At 44.8% G+C, this 18712-nt stretch overlaps 1 pseudogene; it reads left to right on the top strand.

Annotated features, from left to right (window-relative positions):
• The first annotated feature begins 314 nt into the window (after positions 1-314).
• The window catches only part of LOC147992242 (ricin B-like lectin R40G3 pseudogene), a 72661-nt pseudogene continuing 54263 nt past the window's right edge, over positions 315-18712 (top strand).

Genomic DNA, 18712 nt, shown 5'->3' with positions numbered 1-18712 from the left:
ATGGGGCAAACAAGACCACCAAATGCCAGTGCCCAGCCAAATAGGCATCGTGTCATGATACATGCCTTTTGAAAGAGGTAATGGCACTGCAGGTCCTACAACTTGTCCTGAATACGATGGTTTGGTCCTACAACTTACCAAAGGCGACTATTTGGTCCTACAACTTGTCTCAGATGTGCACATTTAGTCCTCGCCCAATCACGAGCAGCCAAGTGGAGCCAGCGGGACCGAGCCGGTCAGCGCTGCATGTTTTGCAAATACCCCCTTACCATTTATCGATTTCAACCCACCTCGAGCGTGGCAACAAAAAGCACTCGGTGAAGGACATGAGGTACATCACCAAGATCAAGGACGAGGAGGGCTACACTGTGTTCGCCATGGTGAACAAGATGACCGGCGAAGCCATCAAGCACTCCCTCGGGAAGAGCCACCCTGTCAGCAAAACTAAGCACCATGCAACCTAGATTAATTATAGTACTACAAAGTATAGTACAAACATAGTGCTTGTCATCTTGTGAGCTGTGACATTATTAGCCGGTCGATGCCATATGGAGGGGATGACGATTCGGGCGGCACGGGCCAACACTGGCGACACAAGCGAGGCGGCTCCCCCTGATCGCAGGTGGGTGGTGCACCTCATCTCCGACCTAACGACGCTGGTGCTGCTGCTTTTCCGACGAGGCGTGCTCCTTCAGCGGGGCGGCTCGCCGTGGTTGACGCTGCTGGATGACCATGGGGTGCGAGTCGACGCGGTGCGGGTACACGATAAGGAAGAGATACAGGAAGGTACACAAATTCGGTTCCCCTGTCATGTTGTTTTGGTTGGCAGGGTGCTGGGGATTGGGGCAGATGCGCGGCGTGACGTGAGAATCGAGGTCAAGGAGGAGGAGGAGCGTCGGGAATGGCGGAGGATTAAAGCTACGGCGCAGTGCGATGTTGTCAGGACCCCGATTCCAAGTCACATCGATCTAGCCGGTAACACCTCATATCACTTTGCGGCCTCACGCACGGTATTCCCACGGGTCTCGCCTTACCATGGCCCGGGACCGTTTGCGCCTTTTGGCTCACGTATATGATAGTGTCACTAGCATCCATATGACAGAGAACCCGGGCCGACATGGCTAGTCATGAACCCAAAGCGGCACTAACCTATGGGGACAGGCATACATGAATCACATCGAGCATGTCGGTCAGCAGCGTGTGAATCCGGGCTGTAGCACTGGGCTAACAGGACTCCGTGAACCCGGGCTGTAGCAGGCTAGGAAGGACTCCGGATGTCACCGCGTGTCATTTCCCCGAAGGGACAGACACAGGAATGAAGTGAAACACATGCCGGCCAGTCAAGTGTCCTAAGCAGTAGTGCTGGGCTAGCAGGACTCCGGTGAACCAGGCTGTAGCGGACTACTATGGCTCATGGAAGCACTAGACTACATTTCCCCATAAGAGAGGCTGCCAAGGATAAACAACTAGATTGTCGGATCCCACACATACCAAGCATTTCAATCATACACACAATATGCTCGATATGTGCAAATACAACATGGCATCACAACATAACTCTACGACTCAAAGTATTTATTCATTAGGCTCCGAGGAGCGAGATATTACAAACATGGGTCTCATGACCCAACAATCATAGCATACAAATCAAAGCACATGCGGAAGCTTAACATGTCTGAGTACAGACATCTATAAATTGAAAAGGCTAAGAAGCCTGACTATCTACCAGATCCTGCCGAGGGCACAAGATCGTAGCTGAGGTATCAAGCTAAACGTCGAAGTCCACACGGAACTACTAGAGAGACTGACGTCTCTCTGCAAAACATAAAATAGGCAAACATGAGTACAAATGTACCCAGCAAGACTTACATCAGAACTATCTACATATGCATCGGTATCAATAAAGGGGGTGGTGGAGTTTAACTGTAGCAAGCCAGCTTTGACTCAGTGGCTAACCAGAACTACGACTGCAAGCAACTCTTTTGAGGTGGCGCACACGAGTCCACATATTCACCATTCAATACACCACTATGGATCCGCTCCCGTCTCCCTACGAGAAGGCCATCCATAGCACTCACACTTATCTTGCGAGTTTTAGAGTATCCACTTTCACTTGTCTATGAACTGTTATAGGCAACCCAGAAGTCCTTTACCACATACACAACTATTCAAATAGATCATTTATAACCCTGCAGGGGTGTACTTCTTCACACACGCTCTCGTCACTTACCACCATGTACACGTCGTGTATCTCGGCAACCTTCAAGCGGAAGCCTGGCGAGGGAGTCAGCCACGACTTGACTAACCACACAAGTCTCTAGTCCAGGTTTATCGCCTATTCGGGTTCCATCCGCGAGGAGATCCGGCCGGAGTTTCGCTCACAGCCCCAAACGATGTGTGCAGGGTTCCCGAGACACCAAACGGGCGCCCGGTACACCGTGCCACGGTGTATCTATGCATCATAGCCCACCCCTAGGGTCAGCGCTACGCACGGCCGCCAACACATATCCTACAAACACCAGAAACTAGTTGCAACTCCTGGACAGAGGATAAGGGCAGTTAATAAGTCGAGAGGGTCCATTGGTTTCGGGCCCAATGTGTGGTAGTAGATGTTCATGGATCACAAACACAGAACTCAGTTCCTAAGAACAGTTTCAATGAGACAACCCACCATGTACTCCTACATGGCCTCTCACCGCTACCTTTACCAAAACGTGTTCACACACTTAGCTCACACACAGTAGGACATGTTCATCACTGTTCCAATTCATCCCCGATGAATCAGACCTGACTCAACTCTAAGCAGTAGCAGGAATGAAAAACAAGCATGAATGAGTAGGCACATCAGGGCTCAAACAACTCCTACTCATGCTAGTGGGTTTCCTCTATTTATTGTGGCAATGACAGGTCATGCAGAGGATAAGGGGTTCAACTACCGCAGCAAGTAACAGATGAATCGTTGTTGTCCTAATGCAGTAAAAGAGAGCAGGAGCGAGAGAGTGGGATTGTATCGAAATGAACAAGGGGTTTTTGCTTTCCTGGCACTTCTGAAGATAGTATAGCTCTTCATCGGTGTCATCGAACTCATCATTGAAACCACGTCTATCGAGAGGGGACAAATACCGGCAACAGAGAAGGAAAACACAATCAATGCAATGCACAATATGATGCATGATCATGACATGTCAATATGCTTTGTTTTGATCTAATGCAACTAGCAACATGTTAAATGGAGTTGGTTTGAACCTTAGGTTCAAATTCAAACTCCATATGTGAGGGTTTAAATGCCATTTATATGATTTTGCCTAAACAGCAGCCATAAGTTGTTCCAACATGCACGAAACCAGTACAGATGGATAGATTGGATTTTTCTGATCATTTTTCATATATAATTTATTTGATTTGGAGCTACGGTTGATTTACTATGAATTTTAGAAGTTTTAACTATTTTCTGGAATTTCCTGTAAAAGAATAAATCCAGAAAAAGAGTTACCGCGTCAGCACTAAGTCACTGTGACGTCAGCAGGTCAACGGGGCGGTCCAGGTCAAACCTGACCAGTGGGGTCCACTAGTCAGTGACTCGGTCAACTAACAGGGTTAATTAGCACTAACTAAAAGTTAATCTAGGCTAATTAGTCCCTGGACCCACACGCCAGTGGCTGTGGGTTTAAAATTAAATTAATTTAAGACTTAGCTAATTAACAGGGACCAGGGCCCACTTGTCAGCGGCTAACCTAACTAACCCAAATAGGATTAGCCCTAACTAACTTAGTTAGCCGGGCGGGGCCCGCATGTCAGTAGCTAACCTAAATTAGCTAGGTTTAGTTAATCCTAATCTAGGTTAGTTAGCAGGGCGGCCCCACCTGTCATTGAGCCAGGGGAGGTCAAACCCCTTGGTCAACTGGGGCTAACACGCCGGCGGCAGCAGATGCGGCGGAGGGCGCGTGATTGCTCTTCCGGCGCCCAATCGAGCAGCGGAGGGCACACGCGGGTAGCCGGGGCTCGCCCGCATCCAGGGCGGCATGTGGCAGCAGCGGGGACAGCCGGAGCTCGCCGGAAATGAGCTCAGGGCGGCGCCGGCGTTCGGGTGTTTGTGGCTACGGGGCTGCAGTGGCCGTGGTAGCGCGTTCATGGCACCTACAACAGCTATGCGAGGCGGCGAGCATGTTGGACACGACGCCCGGGCCATTTGGTTGCTGGGGCCACGTCGGCGGCGGGCGCAAGCGGCGGCGGGTGCGGTCAAGCGTGGTGCGGTCGCTACGGCATGCAAGGAAGAGAACGGAGAGGGGGGGAATGGCCAGCAGCTCACCACGGTCACGACGAGCGGGTCGGCGAGGTCGGGGAGGAGCTGATGAAGACGGGAGGTTGCCGGTGGTCTCGGCGGCCGAACGATGAAGACGAGGTCGGGGGCGGCGTTTTGGGGTGTCCGGCGTCGAGTGAGTCTACGAGGAGGACGAGGGCGTCGAGGCGGAGGTCATGGACACGTCGGCGAGGCGCGGTAGGGCCGGTGGCTGCGGCGTTACGACGGCGCGGCTGTGGCTGTGCTCGGGCTCGATAGGGAAAGGGAGCAGAGGAGGGGGAAGAGGTCGGGAGAGAGTGAGAGAGTTCCAGGGGGGTGGCGTGGCGCGTGTAGAGAAGGCCAGGACAAGCAAGGAGGTAGGAGGTGGCGAGGCGCATGCGTGCGCGCCGCGGGCACACGCCCTCCTGCCCACTGGCAGGAGGTGGAAGACGACAGGGAGGTGGATGTGGACTGGGCTGGCTTTGCCCGGCTGGGCTGCTACAGTGGTGGGCCGGTTGGCCCGCCAGGTAAGTTCTCCCTCTTTCTCTTTTAATTTTGTTTTCTATTATTCTGTAGTCTTTAGGGCTTTATTAAAAATACTTATGCACTTCCAAAAATCATGAAACTACTCATGATCACTATTGGGAATATATCCTATAGTAAACATTTTAGTTTATGATTATTTGAGCATTTAAAATATTTAATAGCATTTAAATGCCCAAATGCAAATAGAGTATGATTTAATCCAGAGCCCAAATATGTCATGCAAAAATGTGCATCACCTCTGGTTACTGTTTCCAGCTTTTTCCAAGAATGATGAACATTTTTTTAAAGCCATTTGGATTTACTGGAAATATTTTGGTTGAACCTAGTGAATTCCTTTAATGCTAGGGTTTAGGCAATCCCCATTTCAAGTTTCTTTCAAAGTTTAAACATGATGCACACATGAAGTTACCCTAGTGCAATGCCAGAAGCTAGGGATGTGACAGATGTGGCTATCCCTTCCCCACTCGACGAGATCCATTCCCCTCCCGCACCACAAACTTGTGCTCCACCGCGAGAGATCCGTGGCGTCCTGGAAGCCGAGACTCGAGGCGGGGGCGAGGGAGATAGCCAACGGAAACGAAGAGAAGCTGGAGAAGTTGATGTAGTTCATCTCCTGGTTCACGGAGGAGAGGGATCTGAAGGAGGCGGTGGGGGCGGCATACAAGATGCTCACAGAGGCGGAGGATTGGCGCCTCAAGCCGACGGGCGAGCCGGTGGGCGCGCTCAGGATGTTGCTCTGGGTAATGGAGGAGGTGGAGTCCGACGACCCCAAGCAGGAGATGAAGTGGAAGGCGTTCCGCTCTCGCCGTCGCAAGCCTGCTGGTCCGACGGAGTTCGTCGTCGGTGCCATGATGGGCCTCCCGGTGCCTGTCCCTACGATGCCTGCCCCAGCGGTGATGGAGGAGGCGATGGGGGATCTGATGGCTAGCACAGCAGAGCAGGGGATGAAACCTGGTGCGAGGAAGAAGAAGGTGAAGATGCCGCTGGTGCTAAGGCGATCCCCACGCTTCCTCCGTCGTTCAACACGTCTGCTCAGCCTCGCCCGCCCCCAGGGGCAGGGATAGGAGCCTCAACGGTGGGTGATACTTCTCCGTCGTGTCAACTTTTCCAAACACTTTTGCCCTTGTTTTGGACTCTAACTTGCATGATTTGAATGGAACTAACCCGGACTGACGCTGTTTTCAGCAGAATTGCCATGGTGTTATTTTTGTGCAGAAATAAAATTTCTCGGAATGACCTGAAAATCAAGGGAGAATTATTTTGGAATATATAAAAAATACTGGAAGAAAGATCCACGTCAGGGGGGCCTCCACCTGTCCATGAGGGTGGGGGGCGCGCCCTACCCCCTGGGCGCGCCCCCTGCCTCGTGGGCCCCGTGACGCTCCACCGACCTCAACCTTGACTCCATATATTCACTTTCGGGGAGAAAAAAATCAGAGAGAAGGATTCATCGCATTTTACGATACGGAACCACCGCCAAGCTCTAAACTCTCTCGGGAGGGCTGATCCGGAGTCCATTCGAGCTCCGAAGAGGGGAATCCATCGCCATCATCATCATCATCATCATCAACCTTCCTCCATCACCAATTTCATGATGCTCACCGCCGTGCGTGAGTAATTCCATCATAGGCTTGCTGGACGGTGATGGGTTGGATGAGATTTATCATGTAATCGAGTTAGTTTTGTTAGGGTTTGATCCCTAGTATCCACTATGTTCTGGGATTGATGTTGCTATGACTTTGCTATGCTTAATGCTTGTCACTAGGGCCCGAGTGCCATGATTTCAGATCCGAACCTATTATGTTTTCATCAATATATGAGAGTTCTTGATCCTATCTTGCAAGTCTATAGTCACCTATTATGTGTTATGATCCGTTAACCCCAAAGTGACAATAATTGTGATACTTACCGGTGATGATCGTAGTTTGAGGAGTTCAAGTATTCACTATGTGTTAATGCTTTGTTCCGGTACTCTATTAAAAGGAGGCCTTAATATCCCTTAGTTTCCAATAGGACCCCACTGCCACGGGAGGGTAGGACAAAAGATGTCATGCAAGTTCTTTTCCATAAGCACGTATGACTATATTCGGAATACATGCCTACATTACATTGATGAACCGGAGCTAGTTCTGTGTCACCCTTGGTTATGACTGGTACATGATGAACCGCATCCGGCGTAATTCTCCATCACTGATCCAATGCCTACGAGCTTTCCATATATTTTTCTTCGCTTATTTACTTTTCTGTTGCTATTGTTATCATCACTATAAAACACCAAAAATATTACTTTTGCTATCGTTACCATTTACCACCGTTGCCACTACTATCATATTACTTTGCTACTAAACACTTTGCTCCAGATATTAAGTTTCCAGGTGTGGTTGAATTGACAACTCAGCTGCTAATACTTGAGAATATTCTTTGGCTCCCCTTGTGTTGAATCAATAAATTTGGGTTGAATACTCTACCCTCGAAAACTGTTGCGCTCCCCTGTACTTGTGGGTTATCAAAACTATTTTCTGGCGCCGTTGCCCGGGAGCATAGCTCTATTCTTTGAGTCACTTGGGATTTATATCTGCTTATCATTATGAAGAACTTGAAAGATCCAAGAACCAAGATTTATCCCTCAACTACGAGGGGAGGTAAGGAACTGCCATCTAGCTCTGCACTTGATTCACCTTCTGTTTTGAGTAAGCTTGTGACATCTAAACCTGCTTCTGCTATTAATTCTGAAATGTTGCATGTTATTGATGATGCCACTTCTGCTATGCATGATACTTATGATGAAACTACTTCTATGCTTGATACTACTGTGCCACTTGGTGAATTTCTTGATGAACAACTTGCATGGGCTAGAGAGAATGAAATTATTGAAACCAATAATATTGATGAAAGTGATGATGAAGACTCTCCCCCTAGATATGAATTACCTGTTGTGCCTGAGGGCTATGTTATGGATGAAGAAACTTCTAGAGATTTTCTTGCTTGCAATGATAGGAGTGATCTTAAGAAATTATTAGCTAAGCTGAAACAAAAAAACTCTGAATGCTAGAATGAAATATGATCCTGCTTATGCTACTTCACCTGTCTTTGTTACTAATAAGGATTATGATTTCTCTATTGATCCTGAGATAATTACTTTAGTTGAATCTGATCCTTTCTATGGTTATGAATCTGAAACTGTTGTGGCACATCTTACTAAATTAAATGATATAGCCACCCTGTTCACTAATGATGAGAAAACTCGCTACTATTATATCCTTAAGATATTTCCGTTCTCATTAAAGGGTGATGCTAAGATATGGTTTAATTCTCTTGATCCTGGTTGTGTGTGTAGTCCCCAGGATATGATTTATTACTTCTCTGCTAAATATTTCCCTGCTCATAAGAAACAAGCTGCTTTACGGGAAATATATAATTTTGTCCAAATTGAAGAAGAGAGTCTCCCACAAGCTTGGGGGAGGCTTCTCCAATTACTTAATGCTTTGCGTGATCATCCTCTTAAGAAAAATGAAATACTTGATATCTTTTATAATGGACTAACCGATGCTTCCAGAGACCACCTAGATAGTTGTGTTGGTTGTGTTTTCAGGGAAAGAACACCAGATGAAGCTGAAATTCAATTGAATAATATGTTGACGAATGAAAATAATTGGACACTTCCTGATCCAATTCCTGAACCAACTCCTAAGCCAACTCCGAAGAAAAGGGGTATTCTATTTCTCAGTCCTAAAGATATGCAAGAGGCAAAGAAATCTATGAAAGAAAAAGGTATTAAAGCTGAATATGTTAAGAATTACCTCCTATTGAAGAAATACATGGTCTTAATTTACTGCCTATTGAAGAAGTACATGGTCTTGATAACCCGACACAGGTAGTAAAGGTAAATTCTCTCTATAGATATGGTAAAGCTGAAATTCCTCCTACTAAGTTTGCTAGCCAATGTTTGGATGATTTTGATAACTTATGGTTAAACAAGAAAACTTCAATGCTTATTTCGGTAGAGAATTAAAACGCAATGCTGATATGCTTGAACACTTGGGTGATTATATGGCCAATTTTAAAGGTGAACTTAGACTTATTAGTAAACATGCTTCTATGGTTACCACTCAAGTAGAACAAGTACTTAAAGCTCAGAATGATTTGCTCAATGAATTAAATAGTAAGAAAAATGCTAATGATGTTAGAGTTATGACTAGAGGTAGTAAAATGACTCAGGAACCTTTGTATCCTGAGGGACATCCTAAGAGAATTGAGCAAGATTCTCAAAGAACTAATATTGATGCACCTAGTCCTTCTAAAAGGAAGAAAAAGAAAATTGATAGGACTTTGCATGCTTCTAGTGAACCTGTTGATGACACACCTAAGAATCCCAATGATATTTCTAATTCTGATGCTGAAACCCAATCTGGTAATGAACATGAACCTAGTAATGATGTTAATGATGATGTTCATGTTGATGCTCCACCTAGCAATAATAATGATGTAGAAATTGAACCTGCTGTTGATCTTGATAACCCACAATCAAAGAATCAATGTTATGATAAGAGAGACTTTGTTGCTAGGAAGCACGGTAAAGAAAGAGAACCATGGGTTCAGAAAACCATGCCTTTTCCTCCTAAACCATCCAAGAAAAAGGATGATGACGATTTTGAGCGCTTTGTTGAAATGATTAGACATATCTTCTTGCGTATGCGTTTGACTGATATGCTTAAAATGAATCCTTATGCTAACTACATGAAAGAAATTTTTACAAATAAAAGAAAGATTCCGGAAGCTGAAATTTCCACCATGCTTGCTAATTATACTTTTAAGGGTGGAATACCTAAGAAACTAGGAGATCCAGGAGTACCAACTATACCATGCTCCATTAAAAGAAACTATGTTAAAACTGCTTTATGTGATCTTGGAGCCGGTGTTAGTGTTATGCCTCTCTCTTTATATCGTAGACTTGATTTGAATAAGTTGACACCTACTGAAATATCTTTGCAAATGGCTGATAAATCAACTACTATACCTGTCAGTATTTGTGAGGATGTGCCTGTTGTGGTTGCAAACATTACTATTTTAACGGACTTTGTTATTCTTGATATTCCCGAGGACGATAGTATGTCTATTATTCTTGGAAGACCCTTTTTGAATACTGCAAGTGCTGTTATTGATTGCACCAAAGGCAATGCCACTTTTCATGTTAATAGTAATGAGAATACGGTACACTTTCCGAGGAAACAACCTCAAGTCCACTGTATCAACTCTATTGGAAAAATTCCATTGATTATTTTTGGAGGTTTTGAATTTCCTCTTCCTACTGTCAAGAAGAAATATGATATTCTTATTGTTGGGGATGTACATATCCCCGTTGAGGTAACCTAGTGTTATTCGAAAATTCCCCGGTTCCATGTTATTCGGAATGAGTTTGTTAACAAGACCTGATCAACCTTGTTAGTGGATTCCTTTTGATGAGCATGAGATGGATGAATTTAGAAAACACAATTCTCTGTACCCTCTTTTTACTTTCTGTTATTTAGTTGACATAAAGAAAAAGTAGTATATTCTGTCTGTTTTTCGAATTATCCATGCAATAAAAAATATCCCGAAAATAAAAGTTCTCCAAATGCCCTGAAAATTAAATATGATTTTTTCTAGAATATTTGAGAATATCTGGCACTGAGAACACAACAGGGGGAGCAAGCACCTGGCCACGAGGGTGGAGGGCGCGCCCTACCCCTTGGGCGTGCCCCCTGCCTCGTGGGCCCATGGTGGCTCCCCTCCACTTATTCCAGCTACCACACACTCCTTCTTCCTCCCACAAACATCACTAACCAGCTCAAACCCGAGTCCAAGCTCATCTTGCTGCCATTTTCGATCTCCTTGCTCAAAGAACCTCTCACAAAACTGCTTTGGGGGATTGTTCCTTGGTATGTGACTCCTCCAATGGTCCAATTAGTTTTTGTTCTAGTGCTTTATTCATTGCATATTTTTGCTGCTTAGGTGACCCTGTTCTTGAGCTTGCATGTCAAATTTATGTGGTCAAAAGTAGTTTTGATGCATGATATTGCCTCTAGGCACTTGTAGGAGTAGTTGTTATCAATTTTGTTGAGTTTAGTTCACTTTTATTTTGAAGTTACTAAAAATTTCAGAAATTTTCAAAAAAGATGAAGCGATTTTTGAGGGGCTCGAAGGATAAGCAAAGTGAGGAGGATAATGTTGGAAATATGCCCTAGAGGCAATAATAAATTGGTTATTATTATATTTCCTGGTTCATGATAATCGTTTATTATCCATGCTAGAATTGTATTGATAGGAAACTCAGATACATGTGTGGATACATAGACAACACCATGTCTCTAGTAAGCCTCTAGTTGACTAGCTCGTTGATCAATAGATGGTTACGGTTTCCTGACCATGGACATTGGATGTCATTGATAACGGGATCACATCATTAGGAGAATGATGTGATGGACAAGACCCAATCCTAAGCCTAGCACAAGATCATGTAGTTCGTATGCTAAAGCTTTTCTAATGTCAAGTATCGTTTCCTTAGACCATGAGATTGTGCAACTCCCGGATACCGTAGGAGTGCTTTGGGTGTGCCAAACGTCACAACGTAACTGGGTGGCTATAAAGGTACACTACAGGTATCTCCGAAAGTGTCTGTTGGGTTGGCACGAATCGAGACTGGGATTTGTCACTCCGTGTAAACGGAGAGGTATCTCTGGGCCCACTCGGTAGGACATCATCATAATGTGCACAATGTGATCAAGGAGTTGATCGCGGGATGATGTGTTACGAAACGAGTAAAGAGACTTGCCGGTAACGAGATTGAACAAGGTATCGGGATAACGACGATCGAATCTCGGGCAAGTATCGTACCGCTAGACAAAGGGAATTGTATACGGGATTGATTAAGTCCTTGACATCGTGGTTCATCCGATGAGATCATCGTGGAACATGTGGGAGCCAACATGGGTATCCAGATCCCGCTGTTGGTTATTGACCGGAGAGTCATCTCGGTCATGTCTGTATGTCTCCCGAACCCGTAGGGTCTACACACTTAAGGTTCGGTGACGCTAGGGTTATAGAGATATTAGTATGTGGTAACCCGAAAGTTGTTCGGAGTCCCGGATGAGATCCCGGATGTCACGAGGAGTTCTGGAATTGTCCGGAGGTAAAGATTTATATATGGGAAGTCCTATTTTGGTCACCGGAAAAGTTTCGGGTTTTATCGGTAACGTACCGGGACCACCGGGAGGGTCTCGGGGGTCCACCAAGGGGGTCCACCTGCCCCGGGGGGCCACATGGGCTGTAGGGGTGTGCGCCTTGGCCTATATGGGCCAAGGGCACCAGCCCCAAGAGGCCCATGCGCCAAGAGATGAGGGAAAGGAAGAGTCCTAAAAGGGGAAGGCACCTCCTAGGTGCCTTGGGGAGGATGGACTCCTCCCTGGCCGCACCCTTCCTTGGAGGAAGGGCCAAGGCTGCGCCCCCCCCTCTCCCTTGGCCCTATATATAGTGGGGGGAAGGGAGGGCAGCCATACCTAGGCCCTGGCGCCTCCCTCTCCCTCCCATGACACATCTCCCTCCTCCCGCAGCGCTTGGTGAAGCCCTGTTGGAATCCCGCTACTTCCACCACCACGCCGTCGTGCTGCTGGATCTCCATCAACCTCTCCTCCCCCCTTGCTGGATCAAGAAGGAGGAGACGTCGCTGCTCCGTACGTGTGTTGAACGCGGAGGTGCCGTCCGTTCGGCGCTAGGATCATCGGTGATTTGGATCACGACGAGTACGACTCCATCAACCCCGTTCTCTTGAACGCTTCGGCGCGCGATCTACAAGGGTATGTAGATCCACTCCTCCCTCATTGCTAGATGACTCCATAGATTGATCTTGGTGACACGTAGGAAAATTTTGAATTATTGCTACGTTACCCAACAATGGCATCATGAGCTAGGTCTATTGCGTAGATTCTATGCACGAGTAGAACACAAAGTAGTTGTGGGCGTTGATTTTGTTCAATATGCTTACCGTTACTAGTCCAATCTTGATTCGGCGGCATTGTGGGATGAAGCGGCCCGGACCAACCTTACACGTACGCTTACGTGAGACCGGTTCCACCGACTGACATGCACTAGTTGCATAAGGTGGCTGGCGGGTGTCTGTCTCTCCCACTTTAGTCGGATCGGATTCGATGAAAAGGGTCCTTATGAAGGGTAAATAGCAATTGGCATATCACGTTGTGGTCTTTGCGTAGGTAAGAAACGTTCTTGCTAGAAACCCATAGCAGCCACGTAAAACATGCAAACAACAATTAGAGGACGTCTAACTTGTTTTTGCAGGGTATGCTATGTGATGTGATATGGCCAAAGGATGTGATGAATGATATATGTGATGTATGAGATGATCATGTTCTTGTAATAGGAGTCACGACTTGCATGTCGATGAGTATGACAACCGGCAGGAGCCATAGGAGTTGTCTTAATTTATTTATGACCTGCGTGTCAACATAAACGTCATGTAATTACTTTACTTTATTGCTAACCGTTAGCTGTAGTAGTAGAAGTAATAGTTGGCGAGCCAACTTCATGGAGACACGATGATGGAGATCATGATGATGGAGATCATGGTGTCATGCCGGTGACGATGATGATCATGGAGCCCCGAAGATGGAGATCAAAAGGAGCAAAGTGATGAAGGCCATATCATGTCACTATTTGATTGCATGTGATGTTTATCATGTTTATACATCTTATTTGCTTAGAACGACGGTAGTAAATAAGATGATCCCTCATTAAAATTTCAAGAAAGTGTTCCCCCTAACTGTGCACCGTTGCGAAAGTTCGTCATTTCGAAGCACCACGTGATGATCGGGTGTGATAGATTCTTACGTTCGAATACAACGGGTGTTGACGAGCCTAGCATGTACAGACATGGCCTCGGAACACATGCAAAACACTTAGGTTGACTTGACGAGCCTAGCATATACAGACATGGCCTCGGAACACAAGAGACCGAAAGGTCGAGCATGAGTCGTATGGTAGATACGATCAACATGAAGATGTTCACCGATGTTGACTAGTCCGTCTCACGTGATGATCGGACACGGCCTAGTTGACTCGGATCATGTAATCACTTAGATGACTGGAGGGATGTCTATCTGAGTGGGAGTTCATAAGATGAACTTAATTATCCTGAACATAGTCAAAAGGTCTTCACAAATTATGTCGTAGCTCGCGCTTTAGTTCTACTGTTTAGATATGTTCCTAGAGAAACTTTAGTTGAAAGTTGATAGTAGCAATTATGCGGACTAGGTCCGTAAACTGAGGATTGTCCTCATTGCTTCATAGAAGGCTTATGTCCTTAATGCACCACTCAGTGTGCTGAACCTCGAACGTTGTTTGTGGATGTTGCGAACATCTGACATACACATTTTGATAACTACATGATAGTTCAGTTAAACGGTTTAGAGTTGAGGCACCGAAGACGTTTCGAGACGTCGCGAAACATATGAGATGTTTCGAGGGCTGAAATTGGGATTTCAGGCTCGTGTCCACGTCAAGAGGTATAAGACCTCCGACGTTTTTCTTAGCCTGCAAATTAAGGGAGAAAAGCTCAATTGTTGAGCTTGTGCTCAGATTGTCTGAGTACAACAATCATTTGAATCAAGTGGGAGTTGATCTTCCAGATGAGATAGTGATGTTTCTCCGAAGTCACTACCACCAAGCTGCTAGAGCTTCGTGATGAACTATAATATATCAGGGACATATATGATGATCCTTGAGATATTCGCGATGTTTGACACCACAAAAGTAGAAATCAAGAAGGAGCATCAATTGTTGATGGTTGGTGAAACCACTAGTTTCAAGAAGGGCAAGGGCAAAACGGGATACTTCATGAAACGGCAAATCAGATGCTGCTCTAGTGAAGAAATCCAAGGTTGAACCCAAACCCGAGACTAAGTGCTTCTGTAATAAGGGGAACAGCCACTGGAGCAGAATTACCCTAGATACTTGGTAGATAAGAAGGCTGGCAAGGTCGATAGAAGTATATTGGATATACATTGTGTTGATGTGTACTTTACTAGTACTCCTAGTAGCACCAGGGTATTAGATACCGGTTCGGTTGCTAAGTGTTAGTAACTCGAAATAAAAGCTAAGGAATAAACGGAGACTAGCTAAAGGTGAGCTGACGATATGTGTTGGAAGTGTTTCCAATGTTGATATGATCAAAGCATCGCACGCTCCCTCTACCATCGAGATTGGTGTTAAACCTAAATAATTGTTATTTGGTGTTTGTGTTGAGCATAGACATGATTGGATTATGTCTATCGCAATGCGGTTATTCATTTAAAGAGAATAATAGTTACTCTGTTTATTTGAATAATACCTTCAATGGTCTTGCACCTAAAATGAATGGTTTATTGAATCTCGATCGTAGTGATACACATGTTCATGCCAAAAGATAGTAATGATAGTACCACCTACTTGTGGCACTGCCACGTAAGTCATATCGGTATAAAACGCATGAAGAGGCTCCATGTTGATGGATCTTTGGACTCACTCATTTTTGAAAAGTTTGAGACATGCGAACCATGTCTATTGGTGTATATGCATGAAGAAACTCCATGCAAATGGACCATTTGGACTCACTTGATTTTTGAATCACTTGAGACATGCAAATCATACCACATGGGCAAGATGACTGAAAGCCTCGTTTTCAGTAAAATGGAACTAGAAAGCAACTTGTTGGAAGAAATACATTTTGATGTGTGCAGTCCAATGAGTGCTGAGGCGTGTAGTGGATATCTTTATGTTCTTACTTCACAGATGATTTGAGTAGATGTTGATCACGAGTCTGAATTATTGAAAGGTTCAAGTAATTTCAGGGTGAAGTTGAAAGATCGTCGTGACAAGAGGATAAAATATCTATGATATGATCATAGAGATGAATATCTGAATTACGAGTTTGGCACAGAATTAAGACATTGTGGAAATTGTTTCACAACTAAATACAGCCTGGAACACCATAGTGTGATGGTGTGTCCGAACATCATAACTGCACCCTATTGGATATGATGCATACCATGATGTCTCTTATCGAATTACCACGATAGTTTATGGGTTAGGCATTAGAGACAACCACATTCACTTTAAATAGGGCACCACGTAATTCCGATGAGATGACACCGTATGAACTATGGTTTAGAGAAACCTAAGCTGTCATTTCTTAGAAGTTTGGGGCTGTGACGCTTATGTGAAAAGTTTCAGGCTGATAAGCTCAAACCCAAAGCGGATAAATGCATCTTCATAGGACACCCAAAACAGTTGGGTATACCTCCTATATCAGATCCGAAAGCAATAAGGGATTGTTTCTAGAATCGGGTCCTTTCTCGAGGAAAAGTTTCTCTCGAAAGAATTGAGTGGGAGGATGGTGGAGACATGATGAGGTTATTGAACCGTCTCTTCAACTAGTGTGTGACAGGGCACAGGGAGTTGTTCCTGTGGCACCTACACCAATTGAAGTGGAAGCTTATGATAGTGATCATGAAACTTCAGATCAAGTCACTACCAAACCTCGTGGGATGACAAGGATGCGTACTACTTCAGAATGGTACATAATCATGTCTTGGAAGTCATGTTGCTAGACAACAATGAACCTACGAGCTATGGAGAAGCGATGGTGGGCCTGGATTCCAAAATGGCTCGAGGCCATATAATCCGAGAGAGGATCCATATATGAAAAACAAAGTGTAGACTTTGGAAGAACTACTTGATGGTCGTAAGGCTGTTAGGTACATATGGATTTTAAAAGGAAGACGGACAATGATGGTAAGTATCACCATTAAGAAAGCTCGACTTGTCGTTAAGATGTTTTCCGACAAGTTCAAGGAGTTGACTATGATGAGACTTTCTCACTCGTAGCGATGCTAAGAGTCTGTTGGAATTATGTTAGCAATTACTGCATTATTTATGAAATCTTGCAGATAGGATATCAAAACATTGTTTCCTCGACGATTTTGAGGAAAGGTTGTATGTGATACAACCGGAAGGTTTTGTCAATCCTGAAAGATGCTGACAAGTATGCAAAGCTCCGGCAATCCTTCTAAGGACTGGAGTAAGCATCTCGGAGTTGGAATGTATGCTTTGATGAGATGATCAAAGTTTTGGGTGTATACAAAGTTTATGAGAAACTTGTATTTCCAAAGAAGTGAGTGGGAGCACTATAGAATTTCTGATAAGTATATGTTGACATATTGTTGATCAGAAATGACGTAGAATTTCTGGAAAGCATATAGGGTTATTTGAAAGTGTTTTTCAATGGAAAGCCTGGATTAAGCTACTTGAACATTGAGCATCAAGATCAAAATTCTTAATGGTACTTTCAAATGAGCACATACCTTGACATGATCTTGAAGGTGTTCAAGATGGAACAGTCAAAGAAGGAGTTCTTGCCTGAGTTGTAAGGTATGAAGTTAAGACTTAAAGCTCGACCAGGGCAGAATAGAGAGAAAGGATGAAGGTCGTCCCCTATGCTTAAGACATAGGCTCTACAGTATGCTATGCTGTGTACCGCACCTGAAATGTGCCTTGCCATGAGTCAGTCAAGGGGTACAAGAGTGATCTAAGAATGGATCACAGGATAGCGGTCAAAGTTATCCTAAGTAACTAGTGGACTAAGGAATTTTCTCGATTATGGGGGTGGTAAAAGAGTTCGTCGTAAAGGGTTACGCCGATGCAAACTTTGACACTAATCCAGATTATTCTGAGTAGTAAACTGGATTCGTATAGTAGAACAGTTATTTGGAATAGCTCCAAATGTAGCGTAGTAGTGGCATCTACAAGATGACATAAGAAATTTGCGAAGTACACACGGATCTAAAAGGTTCAGATCCGTTGACTATAACATCTCTCACAAGCATAACATGATCAAACCCAGAACTCATCGAGTGTTAATCACATGGTAATGTGAACTAGATTATTGACTCTAGTAGACTCTTTGGGTGTTAGTCACATGGGGATGTGACCTTGAGTGTTAATCACATATCGATGTGAACTGGATTATTGACTCTAGTGCAAGTGGGAGACTGTTGGAAATATGCCCTAGAGGCAATAATAAATTGGTTATTATTATATTTCCTTATTCATGATAATCGTTTATTATCCATGCTAGAATTGTATTGATAGGAAACTCAGATACATGTGTGGATACATAGACAACACCATGTCCCTAGTAAGCCTCTAGTTGACTAGCTTGTTGATCAATAGATGGTTACGGTTTCCTGACCATGGACATTGGATGTCATTGATAACGGGATCACATCATTAGGAGAATGATGTGATGGACAAGACCCAATCCTAAGCCTAGCACAAGATCATGTAGTTCATATGCTAAAGCTTTTCTAATGTCAAGTATCGTTTCCTTAGACCATGAGATTGTGCAACTCCCGGATACCGTAGGAGTGCTTTGGGTGTGCCAAACGTCACAACGTAACTGGGTGGCTATAAAGGTACACTACAGGTATCTCCAAAAGTGTCTGTTGGGTTGGCACAAATCGAGACTGGGATTTGTCACTCCGTGTAAACGGAGAGGTATCTCTGGGCCCACTCGGTAGGACATCATCATAATGTGCACAATGTGATCAAGGAGTTGATCGTGGGATGATGTGTTACGAAACGAGTAAAGAGACTTGCCGGTAACGAGATTGAACGAGGTATCGGGATACCGACGATCGAATCTCGGGCAAGTATCGTACCGCTAGACAAAGGGAATTGTATACGGGATTGATTAAGTCCTTGACATCGTGGTTCATCCGATGAGATCATTGTGGAACATGTGGGAGCCAACATGGGTATCCAGATCCCGCTGTTGGTTATTGACCGGAGAGTCATCTCGGT

Source organism: Triticum urartu, chromosome 1A, assembly GCF_056163025.1.
Source record: "Triticum urartu cultivar PI428250 chromosome 1A, HENAU_Tu73, whole genome shotgun sequence".
In the NCBI taxonomy this organism is placed as follows: domain Eukaryota; kingdom Viridiplantae; phylum Streptophyta; class Magnoliopsida; order Poales; family Poaceae; genus Triticum; species Triticum urartu.
The sequence above is the reverse complement of the archived record's forward strand: the minus strand, read 5'-3'. Positions and strand labels throughout refer to the sequence as shown.